Source organism: Chelonoidis abingdonii, chromosome 24, assembly GCF_003597395.2.
Source record: "Chelonoidis abingdonii isolate Lonesome George chromosome 24, CheloAbing_2.0, whole genome shotgun sequence".
In the NCBI taxonomy this organism is placed as follows: Eukaryota; Metazoa; Chordata; order Testudines; family Testudinidae; genus Chelonoidis; species Chelonoidis abingdonii.
In genome coordinates, this window is record NC_133792.1 from 25972183 (window position 1) to 25984091 (window position 11909).

An 11909-nucleotide genomic window follows, 5' to 3' on the forward strand; every position below is an offset into this window, starting at 1 on the left:
GCCTCGTTATTTAGCCCTGCTCTTTCGCTGCATTCGCCACGGCCCGTTTGACTCGGAGGCCCATTCGCGTCATGAGGTTTCCCTTCCTTCACCTATTGATGGACGTATGCTAGCGACGCGGTTATCATCGCTGGATGCTGCTTTCACTGTGTGCTTCGTAGAGATTCTCCATCTGGCTTCCCACGCCAAAAGCCCTCCACATCTCTGCATCTGGTCGCCTGTAGTTTGACCGGGTCCGTTTGCTCTGTCACGGGCTGTCTGTATATGGTTTATGAGCGCGTCAGGCATTCCTGCGTAAGCGGGCGTCTCCCAGGCCATATGGGTCTTTCGCTCTTGTCCCAGTTGTGAGCTTCGGTCTGACGGACAAATAAGTCACCTGCCTGCCGGCTTCATGAACAGCCCTATCGAGCTTCTGTCTTGCAGCTTTCCCCCATCTGTGTCATTGTTCAGTGAACGATGCCCATGGTGATCCACAGCGCTTGTTGAGACATTGAGAAATACCCCTTCGTTAATCTTTGTACTCGGTTGCAGTTTGGGGTGTGCCAGGTAGTTATCGTTCCCTCATTGCCCCTCGCCCGGTAGGGGGAACCCATTGGGCAAGCATCGCAGGTCGCTGTGCCCTTATCCCCAGCTGCGGTTCGTGATCCTGAAGGACGGTTAATGGCCCGCAAACTTGTTCCTCACCACTTCGGGCGCCTTGTCCCCGTCTGGCCTATGGTTTCGCCGACTGGTGGGTAGCTGTCTGGAAGTGCCCTCCAACTGGCATGCATTGCCGCTTCTCACTACGGGCAGCCTCGTCTCGTGTCTGTGCGCCACCCAGGGTTGGCGACTGCTTCGCACTGTCCCGAGGCAGTGGCTTTTTCGCTCTGTTCGTGCCCTGCGCCTCGTCACCCGATGGCAGCGATGTGCGTACCAGCCATGCCGTCTTGTTTCCAGCCAAAGTCTTTCCGTTCGAGTGTCCTTTTGCCAAGCATTTATTCGCGGTGTCAGCAGCTCATTTCATCTCTAGCTCTCTTCACTGGGGAGCTATAGGTAGATTCAACTGCCAGATGGATGTGCTTGTTGGAACATTCATTCGCAACTCCTGCACTCGGCGCATCGCTTCCTGAATCACACGCGGCACTCCATGCACCCTATGGTGATAAGGAGCGTAACTCACCACGGTCGTTGGAAAGGACCGGGGACCGCACCTCCGTCCCTTCCCACAACCAGCGCAAATTGGACGAGGTGCTCTGTGGGATAGCTGCCCACAATGCACCACTCACAACAGCGCTGCAACTGGTGCAAGTGTGGACACACTGCAGCGCTGGTCGCTGTCAGTGTGGACACACTGCAGCGCTGGCCGTACACAGCTGTACGACCACAGCTGTAACGACCAGCGCTGCAAAACTGTAAGTGTAGACAAGCCCTTAGTCTCTCTCTTTGTCCCGAGAGGGAACCAACAAACAGAGCACAAACACCACCTCCCTCCAGGTTTGAAAGTATCTTCTTTCCCCCACTGGTCCTTCTGGTCAGGTGCCAGCTAGGTTAATTGAACTGACTAACCCCTTACAGGTAAATGATTCTGTACCTCTGGCCAGGAAGGATTTGTTATTGCATACATAAAGGTTGTTACCCTTCCCTTTATATTTATGACATAGGGGATGAAGTATCATCCAAGAGGAAAATGTCTAGATTGTATAGGTTTCAGAGTTGTAGCCATAGCCAGAGTGGTAATCTGTATCAGCAAAAACAATGAGGGAGTCCTTGTGGCACCTCAGAAACTAACAAATTTATTTGGGCATTATTTATTTATTTGTGCCCAAATAAATGTGTTAGTCTCTTAAGGTGCCACAAGAACTCCTTGTTGTTTTTCTAAGTTGTATAATTTTTCACTGTAGGCAACAATGGAGAGCAGGTTACTTGTGGGGGAAAGAGATTGAGGTTCAAAGGGAAGAAAAGCAGGAGGAGAGACATTGGGGAGAAAAAGAAAGGCAGGAAATTTGTATTTATGGGAATTCCACAAGCAGATCAAGGTCACTATGTAGCCCAGGTGCTGAAAACAGGGAAATTGTGAGAGAAGCCATTCTATTCCACTACCAGACAACTGGTATTCACAACAGCTTGAATCAACAGCCAAGTGCCAGGGAAAATAATACTTGGCTAGAGGGAATTATTGCTATGTTTCAGTGAAGAGAAAGGGTTTGAGATGTTTTGAATGCAGCAGAGACACCAACTAACTTAACTCATTCAAGAACTTAATGATGAAATTTTGCCCCATATGAATTCCCTCTAGGTATGCTAGGGTATATCCTGCCTTGTCTCCTCTCTATCACCACACCCACTAAATCTGAGTGAGTAATCTAAGTCAGAATTAGACTGTAGATCAAAGGTGTCAAAACTTGAAAGTTTCTAGCCCTCTTGCCTGAGAAGAAAACCTAAAAGCAAAGTTAGTATAAGTTGGAGCAATGCCATCTGTAGACATTCTGAGGGCTCTGTAAGGTGTGGACTCCTCCCCCCTTAATATAATTAGTTCATGAATTCTAATTCCTAATGATTTCACTTAATATCTCAGTAATAACAATTTTTTTTAGTATTGTATTAGGTAGCTTGGAGAACAGGGTGGGACTGGACCCCCCAGATGGAACTGCCAGTTACTGCAGTGAAGGAAATGCAGGGAAAAACAGTGGAAATGCACAAAGACTGAGAAGATGGAGGGACAAAGAATGGAGAAGGGAGAAAACATGGCAAAAGTAACAGTGGTCTTAAAGGACAGCACATTTTCTCAGTTTAGTGATGCTGAATATGACTGAACAAAATATAATGAAAATAATTAAGTTTAGGCATTACATAAAGGTTATAATCCACCTTTGATTGTGCAAACCTGCGAATGCCATGTTAGCTGCATCTCCCAGAGAGCGTGCAGTTCTACATTTATGCCCAGGCACATAGCCCATAATAAACAAGTAATTTTTGGACATTCCCAAAAATGAATTTGATACCCCTCCTCATAAGGAGATCTTCTAATTTTCAGAAGTAAATGCTTACAATGTAATAGCAAATTGTAACCCATCTGTCTCATTGGATTTTCATATTCATAGATTCCAAGGCCAGAAGGTTGGATCATCTAGTGTGACCTCCAGTAAAACTTGAGCCATAGAACTTCCCCCCAAAAAATTCTTAAAGCACATATTTTAGAAAAATATCCAATCTTGATTTATAAATTGTCAATGATGGCTAACCTGCCACTAGCTCAGCTAGTTAGCACAGCATGCTAATAATGCCAAGGTTATGGGTTCATGCCCCGTACTGGCTACTCTTTGTGCTAGATGGAGAGGATGGCTTCTGCTCTTTTATTTGATTTAGCTGGGAATTGGTCCTGCTTTGAGCAGAGGGTTGGACTACATGACCTCCTGAAGTCCCTCCCAACCCTGATATTCTATGATTCTATGACCCTTGGTAAAGTGTTCCAATGATTAATTACTCTCACTGTCAAGAATCTACATCTTATTTCCAGTCTGAATTTCTCTAGCTTAAACTTCCAGCCATTGGATCATATTAGACCTTTCTATGCTACACTGAAGAGCCCATTATTAAATATTCTTTCTCCAATAGCCTTCTCCATAACCTTCTTTCTTCTTAGCCTTTTGTTGTTGTTTTGTTTTTTGTTTTTTTCTTAAGCTAAATAGATCGAGCTCTTTGGGTACGTCTACAAAACAATTAAACACTTGCAGCTGGCCTGGGTCAGCTGATTCAGGCTCACAAGGCTCAGGCTGCAGAGCTGTAAAATTACTGTGTCAATGTTTGAGTTCATGCTGGAGCCCTGCACGAGGACCCCCAAATCTTTTTCAGAGTCACTGCTTCCCAGGGGAGTGTCCTTCGTTCTGCATGTATGGCTTACGTTCTTTGTTCCTAGATGCATACATTTATATTTAGCTGGATTAAAACACTTATTATTTGCCTGCATCCAGTCTACCAAGTGATCCAGATTGCTCTGAATCAGTGACCTGCCTCTTCATTATTCACCACTCCCCCAGCTTTTGTGTCATATTTTCTTCTAGTTCATTAATAAAAATAATATCAAATAGTGTAGACTGTAAGAAAACTGCAGGAAAAGTGCAGAGAGAAGCATATAACACTGTACATGGCTTTTATAGATTTAACAAAAGCCTGTGACACGGATAGTCGATTAGGGCTTTACATTGTTCTGAAGAAGCTTGGTTGTCCACCTATACTGCTAAACCTTGTGAAATCCTTACCTGATGTCTTGAAGGCAACTGTACGGTATGAAAACCAAGAGTCTGACTTGTTTAACGTAAATGGAATGAAGCAGGGTTGCGTACTGGCTCTTACATTGTTTAATATTTACTTCTCATTCCTGTTTCAACATGTATTCTTTTCGGATTTGGAAGCCGTTCCACACCCCTAATCATTTTTGTTGACCTCTTCTGAACCTTTTCAAATTCTGATATATCTTTTTTGGGATGGGGCGACCACATCTGCACACAGTATTCAAGATGTGGGCGTACCATGGATTTATATAGAAGCAATATAATATTTTCTGTCTTATTATCTACCCCTTTCTTAATGATTCCCAACATTGTTTGCTTTTTTTGGCTACTGTTGCATATTGAGTTGATGTTTTTAGAGAACTATCCACAAAATCTCTTTCTTAAGTGGTAACAGCTAATTTAGACCCCATCATTTTATATGTATAGTTGGGATTATGTTTTCCAATGTGCATTACTTTGCATTTATCAACATTGAATTTCATCGGTCATTTTGTTGCCCAGTCACCCAGTTTGGAGAGATCCTTTGTAGCTCTTCACAGTCTGCCTGGGACTTAACTATCTTGAGTTTTTGTAGTTTTGTATCATCTGCAAATTTTGCCACCTCACTGTTTACCCCTTTTTCCAGATCATTTATGAATATGTTGAATAGGACTGGTCCCAGTACAGAGACCCCTGGGGGACACCACTATTTACCTCTCTCCATTCTGAAAACTGACCATTTATTCCTACCTTTGTTTCCTATCTTTTAACCAGTTACCAATCCATGAGAGGACCCTTCCCTCTTATCCCATGACACCATGTTCTATATGGTCCCAGTTTAGATCAATAACATCACAAAGGCCTTCTGAAAATCTAAGTACACTATATCCATTGGATCCCCCTTGTCCACATGGTTGTTGACCCCCTCAAAGAATTCTAGTAGATTGGTGAGGCATGATTTCCCTTTACAGAACAAATTATGTTCATCTATGTGTTTGACAATTTTGTTCTTTAGTAGAGTTTCAACCAGTTTGCCTGGTAATGACGTCAGGCTTATCAGCCTGTAATTGCGAGGATCATTTCTGGAGCCCTTTTTAAAAATTGGCATCACATTAGCTATCCTCCAGTCATTTGGTACAGAAACTGATTTAAATGATAGGGTACAGATTACAGTTAGCAGTTCTGCAATTTCACATTTGGGTTCCTTCAGAACTCTTGGGTGAATACCATCTGGTCCTGGTGATTTATTACTGTTTAGTTTATCAATTTGTTACAAAACCTCCTCTCATGACACCTGACATCTCAATCTGGGATAGTTCCTGAGATTTGTCACCTAAGATGAATGGCTTAGGTTTGGGAATGTCCCTCACATCCTCAGGCATAAAGATCAGTGCAAAGAATTCAATTAGTTTCTCCACAATGGCCTTATTGTCCTTGAGTGTTCCTTTAGCATCTCGATCGTCCAATGTCCCCACTGGTTGTTCAGAAGGCTTCCTGCTTCTGATGTAGTTAAAAAAAATTGCTATTATTTTTTGAGTCTTTGGCTAGTTGTTCTTCAAATTATATTTTGGACTTCCTAATTATATTTTTACACTTCATTTGCCAAAGTTTATGCTCCTTTCTATTTTCCTCATTAGAATTCAACTTTCACTTTTTAAAGAATGCCTTTTTGCCTCTCACTGCATCTTTTACTTGATTGTTTAGCCATGGTGGCGATTTTTTGGTTCTCTTACTATGTTTTTTAATTTGGGGTATACATTTAGATTGAGCCTCTATTATGGTGTCTTTAAAAAGTTTCCACGCAGCTTGCAGGGATTTCACTTTTGGCGCTGTACCTTTTAATTTCTGTTTAACTAACTTCCTCCTTTTTTGTAGTTCCCCTTTCTGAAATTAAATGTTACAGTATTGAGCTGCTGTGGTGTTTTCCCTGCCACAGGGATGTTAGATCTCGTGCTCCATTTAGGACTAAATCAAGAATTGCATCTCCTCTTGAGGGTTCCAGGACAAGCTGCTCCAAGAAGCAGTCATTTAAGGTGTCAAGAAACTTTATCTCTGCATCCCGTCCTGAGGCGACATGTACCCAGTTCATATGGTGATAGTTGAAATCCCCCATTATTACTGAGGTTTTTTTATTTTAATAGCCTCTTTAATCTCCCTGAGCATTTCACAATCACTATCACCATCCTGTTCAGGTAGTCGGTAGTATATCTCTACTGCTATATTCTTATTATTTGAGCATGGAATTACTATCCATAGAGATTCTATGGTACAGTTTGGTTCATTTAAGATTTTTACTTCATTTGATTCTACGCTTTCTTTCACATATAGTGCCACTCCTCCACCAACATGACCTGTTCTGTCCTTCCAATATATTTTGTACCCTGGTATTACTGTGTGTCATTGATTATCCTCATTCCACCACGTTTCTGTGATGCCTGTTATATCAATATCCTCATTAAATACAAGGCATTCTAGTTCACCCATCTTATTATTTAGACTTCTAACATTGGTATATAAAACTTTAAAAACTTGTCACTTTTTAGCTGTCTGCCATTACATGATGTAGTTGAATGGGACTTTTCATTTGACAGTTTCTTATCAGATCCTATCTGTATTTTACCATCTTCCATCCTCTCCTCCTTAATAGGACATAGAGAATCTCCATTAATAGATCCTCCTCTAAGGGATGTCTCTGTCTGAACCACGGGCTCCTCCTGTCAGCTCTTCCCCCAGCCCTTAGTTTAAAAACTGCTCTATGACCATAATTTTAAGTGCCAGCAATCTGGTTCCATTTTGGTTTAGGTGGAGCCCATCCTTCCTGTACAGGTTCCCCCTGTCCCCAAAGTTTCCCCAGTTCCTAATAAATCTAAACCCCTCTTCCTTACACCATCTTCTCATCTACGTATTGAGACCCTGCAGTTCTGCCTAACTGGCCCTGCGTATGGAACTGGAAGCATTTCAGAGAATGATACCATGGAGATCCTGGATTTCAATCTCTTACCTACCAGCCTAAATTTGGCCTCCAAGACATCTCTCCTATCCTTCCTTATGTCATTGGTACTTACATGTACCACGACCATTGACTCCTCCCCAGCAATACAGATAAGTCTATCTAGATGTTTTGAGAGAGCCACAAATTTCACGCTAGGCAAGCAGCTCACAATGCAGTTCTCCCGGTCGTCGCACACCCAGGTATTTATAAAAGCAGCAAAGAGTCCTGTGGCACCTTATAGACTAACAGACGTATTGGAGCATGAGCTTTCGTGGGTGAATACCTACTTCGTCGGATGCATCCGAAAGCTCATGCTCCAATACGTCTGTTAGTCTGTAAGGTGCCACAGGACTCTTTGCTGATTTAGCAGATCCAGACTAACATGGCTACCCCTCTGATACCAGATATCTATGTTTCTGTTGATCGAATCCCCCATAACTATTACCTCTCTCTTCCTAATAACTGGAGTTCCCTCCCCTGGAGAGGTATCCTCAGTGCAAGAGAATATCACACCACTATCTGGAAGGAGCATCCCAACTATGGGATTGTTTCCCTCTGCTCCAGTTGGATGTTCTCCTTCCCTGAGACTTTCATCCTCCTCACCAGCACAGAGGCTGTCAGACCAGGGGTGGGACCATTCTACTGGGTCTCAGAAAGTCTCCTCTATGTACCTCTCTGTCTACCTTAGCTCCTTCAGTTCAGCCACTCTGGTTTCCAAAGTCCGTACGTGGTCTCTGAGGGCCAGGAGCTCCTTGCATCAAATGTCCACATACACCATCTGCCCATAGGGCAGGTAATCATACATGCTACATTGGGTGCAATAAACTGGATAGTCCCCACTCTGTTGTTATTTCCAACAATAATAATCCTAAATGTCTAATATTTGTCTCTGTTCCACCTTTGAGCATGGGCAGGTAGAAAGCAAACATGTTAGTAGAGGACATGTACTTCTACTGTGAATAATTTTCTATCCATCCCACTGTTGCATGAATCATGAGAAATAAAAAGAACAAAACGGGGCAGCCTGCATTGATTTGTTGTACTTCACACAACTTTCTCAAATGATCAGAATGGGTGAAAGCCTGCCCTTCCCTTCCGTTCCCTACATGATGCTCAGACTAACTGTGAGGTGAGGTTTAAATTGAGGAGATCACTGCCCCTTAACTTGGGTGAGAGAGATCCCCAAAAGTGGGACCCAACCAGAATTAAAAGAAGCCGGGAATAGCATTGTGCTCATTTTATTTTTAAGGGGAATAAGCTCTCCGAAAGTGAACTTCATTAATACACGTGCACATTAGCTCTCCTGACAAAGGCCTTAAAATGTGATCTCTAACTGAAAATTAGGTTGGGCTCTCTCTGGAGTTGGCCACCACTACCTCAAGTGTCAGCCAGAGGAAACTGATCAAAACAACCTGTAAGGTTAAATATAGCTCCCACCTGAGTTTGTCAGTGCACTAAACCAGGGAAGGTTGCTACTTTATGACAGTTTTAGTTGGGGCTTGGTTGGCTGCAAATGGACTCTTAAGGGTATGTATGCACTACAGGATTATTCTGATTTTACAGAAACCGATTTTTGGAAACAGATGGTATAAGGTCGAGTGCACGCGGCCACACTAAACACATTAATTCGGCAGTGTGCGTCCATGTACCGAGGCTAGCGTCGATTTCTGGAGCGTTGCACTGAGGGTAGCTATGCCATAGCTATCCCATAGTTCCAGCAGTCTCCCCTGCCCATTGGAATTCTGGGTTGAGATACCAATGCATGATGGTGCAAAAACAGTGTCGTGGATGATTCTGGGTAAATGTTGTCAGACAATCCTTCCTGCATGAAAGCAACGGCAGACAATCATTTCGCGCCCTTTTCCCTGGATTGCCCTGGCAGACACCATAGCACAGCAACCATGGAGCCCATTCAGCATTTTTTCATTGTCACCGTATGTCTCCTGGATGTTGCTAACAGCCGCGGTACTGCAGCACTACACAGCAGCGTCCCCTTGCCTTTTGCAAGTTAGCAAAGATGGTTACCAGCTCTACTGTACCATCTGCTGCTTTGCAAGTTGACAATGACAGTTACCAGTCATGCTGTACTGTCTGCTGCTGTCATGGGTGCTCCTGACCAGTCTCGGTGAGGTTGGCTGGGGGCTCATGGACAAAAATGGGAATGAGTCCCCAGATCATTCTCTTCTTTAAGTTTTGTCTAAAGGGAGAGTCAGTCCTGCCTCGAATATCAGGCAAGCCTAATAAAGAACCAGAGAGGCAAACGGCTGCTCCAGGTCAGAGCCCCAGACATCCCGCAGAAGTGATGAGGTGCATGCCATTCTAGGGGGTGCCCCTGCAACAACGCTACCTGTTGCTTCCCTCCTCCCTCACCCCTCCTGGGCTACCGTGGCAGTTATCCCCCCATTTGTGTGATGAAATAATAAAGAATGCACGAATAAGAAACAACACTGACTTTATTGCCTCTGCAAGCAGAGATCAAAGGGCGGGGGCAGCCTCCAGTTGCTTCGATATTCCAGGCAGGACTGAATCTCCAGGAGACAAAACTTAAAAGAAGAGAATGACTGGGAGTCATTCCCATTTTTGCCCAGGTGCCGCTGGCCGACCTCACCAAGGCCAGCCAGGAACACTCATGGGATGACGATGATGGATACCAGTCCCCCTGTATAGTCTGCCGTCTGCAAGGGAAGGGGTTGCTGCTGTGTAGCGCTGCAGCTGCCAGCAGCAGCCAGTAAACATGGTGACATTGAAAAAAGGTGAGAAATGATTTTTTTCCCTTTGGTTTCACGGGGGGGGGGCTGACACATATAGCCTGAACCACCTCTGACAATGTTTTTGACCCTTCAAGCTTTAGGAGCTCAGCCAAGAATTCAAATGGTTTTCAGAGAGTGTGGGAACTGTAGGATAGCTACAGCTGTCAGTTGCCCCTCCCTTCATAGATTATTAGGGACCTCAGGAGATCATCTAGTCTAACCCCCTGCACACAGCAGGACCAATCCCCAACTAAATCCCCAAATGATCCCCTCAAGGATTGAGCTCACAACCCTGGGTTTAGTAGGCTAAGGCTCAAACCACTGAGCTATCCCTTCCCCCCTTTCAAGCTAAACAAGGATCTTATTAATCAAAAGACCAAAAAAACCACCATCAGTTGGAGATTGATTTTGAAGGAAGTGGGAAAGATGGCAGAGACCCCCAAATAGAAAGAGAAAAATATAAGGGCGTGCAAGTAGAGGCAAAATAAAGGAATCAAAGTGAAAACAAGTCAGGAGGACATACACCATGACCTATTGTAGGAAAGAAAAGGGGGGGGGGGGGAAGAGTGAAACCAGATAGGAATGGAAGTTACAACAAAAATTAGAGATGTAGTAAGCCACATTTGTAAATTTAAGGTAATTGCCACATTGTCAGTCAAAGCGCACTACTATTTAATTTCTTTAAAACTGCTGGTGAAGTGGTGGGTCAAGTATTCTTCACCCCAGCTACCAAGCTCAAGTCCTCAGGCTAGTGAGTGTCAGATAAATGTTTCAAGGTCTACAAATTTTCAAGGTCTACAAGGTCTAGTTTTATTAAAACTATATTAAAATTAAAAATAAAAGGGAATGCTGAACTACTAATTTCACATGCAACTTGATTCCCCACTTATAAATGGCCAGGGCTGTAAGAGTCAATGAGAAACTGAAAGGCGATGCATTCCCCTGGGATATGGTTAGTAACAGCTGAGGGATATAGCTAGAAGACATCAACAGACTTTAGCCTGTAAAATAAAGTTTGCCTGCACAGTTGCTGCAGGCATAAATACAGAAGTGTTAGTTATCTATCTCTACTCTTCACAAATGTCCCAAACATGCTATAAAAATGTAGTTATATAGAATTAATTCCACAAGAGAAAGGATTTTTCCTCAAGCTTTCTATCATTGCTGAAAAGATATAGAGGAGCTGGCAATCAACTGGGGGCTGGAGGGAAAGCACAGCAAAAGTCTGCCTTAAATACAATTCTTTACTGATGAATTTTAATAAGTCCATTCATGACACAGCCATGAGTTAACTCAAGCAACCTATGGCACAAGTGCCGAAGGCGGCACACGAGCTGATTTTCAGTGGCACTCACACTGCCCAGGTCCTTGCCACCGGTCTGGTGGGCTCTGCATTTGAATTTAATTTTAAATGAAGCTTCTTAAACATTTTAAATACCTTATTTACTTTACATACAACAATAGGTTAGTTATATATTATAGATTTATAGAAAGAGACCTTCTAAAAACATTAAAATGTATTGCTGGCACGCAAAACCTTAAATTAGAGTGAATAAATGAAGACTCGGCACAGCACTTCTGAAAGGTTGCTGACCCGAGTTAACTCATTATGCCAGATGCCAGAGACAGCGACATACTGGCTGAGTATGAGTGTAAGTCATTGCTGTTTAAAGACAGATGCATAATTTTTTCAATCCAATCAACCAATGACAGAATGAGACAAGAAAATGTTGTGGCGTTTGCTACAACTTGTTAAAATGTCAGAAATTAAAAAATGGCTCTTTTCTCTCTTTTTTAAAGTGAGATCCTGTGACTTGCTGAGTATAGAAGGTTATCCTATGATTGCACAGACTTATCTGAGAGCAGCAAATGTAAAGTAATACTCAGTGAGCTGCAGAAGTACACTTTACCAGGGAT

General features: G+C 43.3%; 1 long non-coding RNA gene across 1 annotated transcript in view; it reads left to right on the plus strand.

The window, feature by feature from the left end:
* Positions 1 to 11424, plus strand: part of LOC142045894 (uncharacterized) — a 503229-nt gene extending 491805 nt beyond the window's left edge. The window contains exon 3 of the long non-coding RNA XR_012654800.1: positions 11109 to 11424. This is a non-coding gene — a long non-coding RNA (uncharacterized LOC142045894). The remainder of the gene's footprint in view (positions 1 to 11108) is intronic.
* Positions 11425 to 11909: the final 485 nt, after the last annotated feature.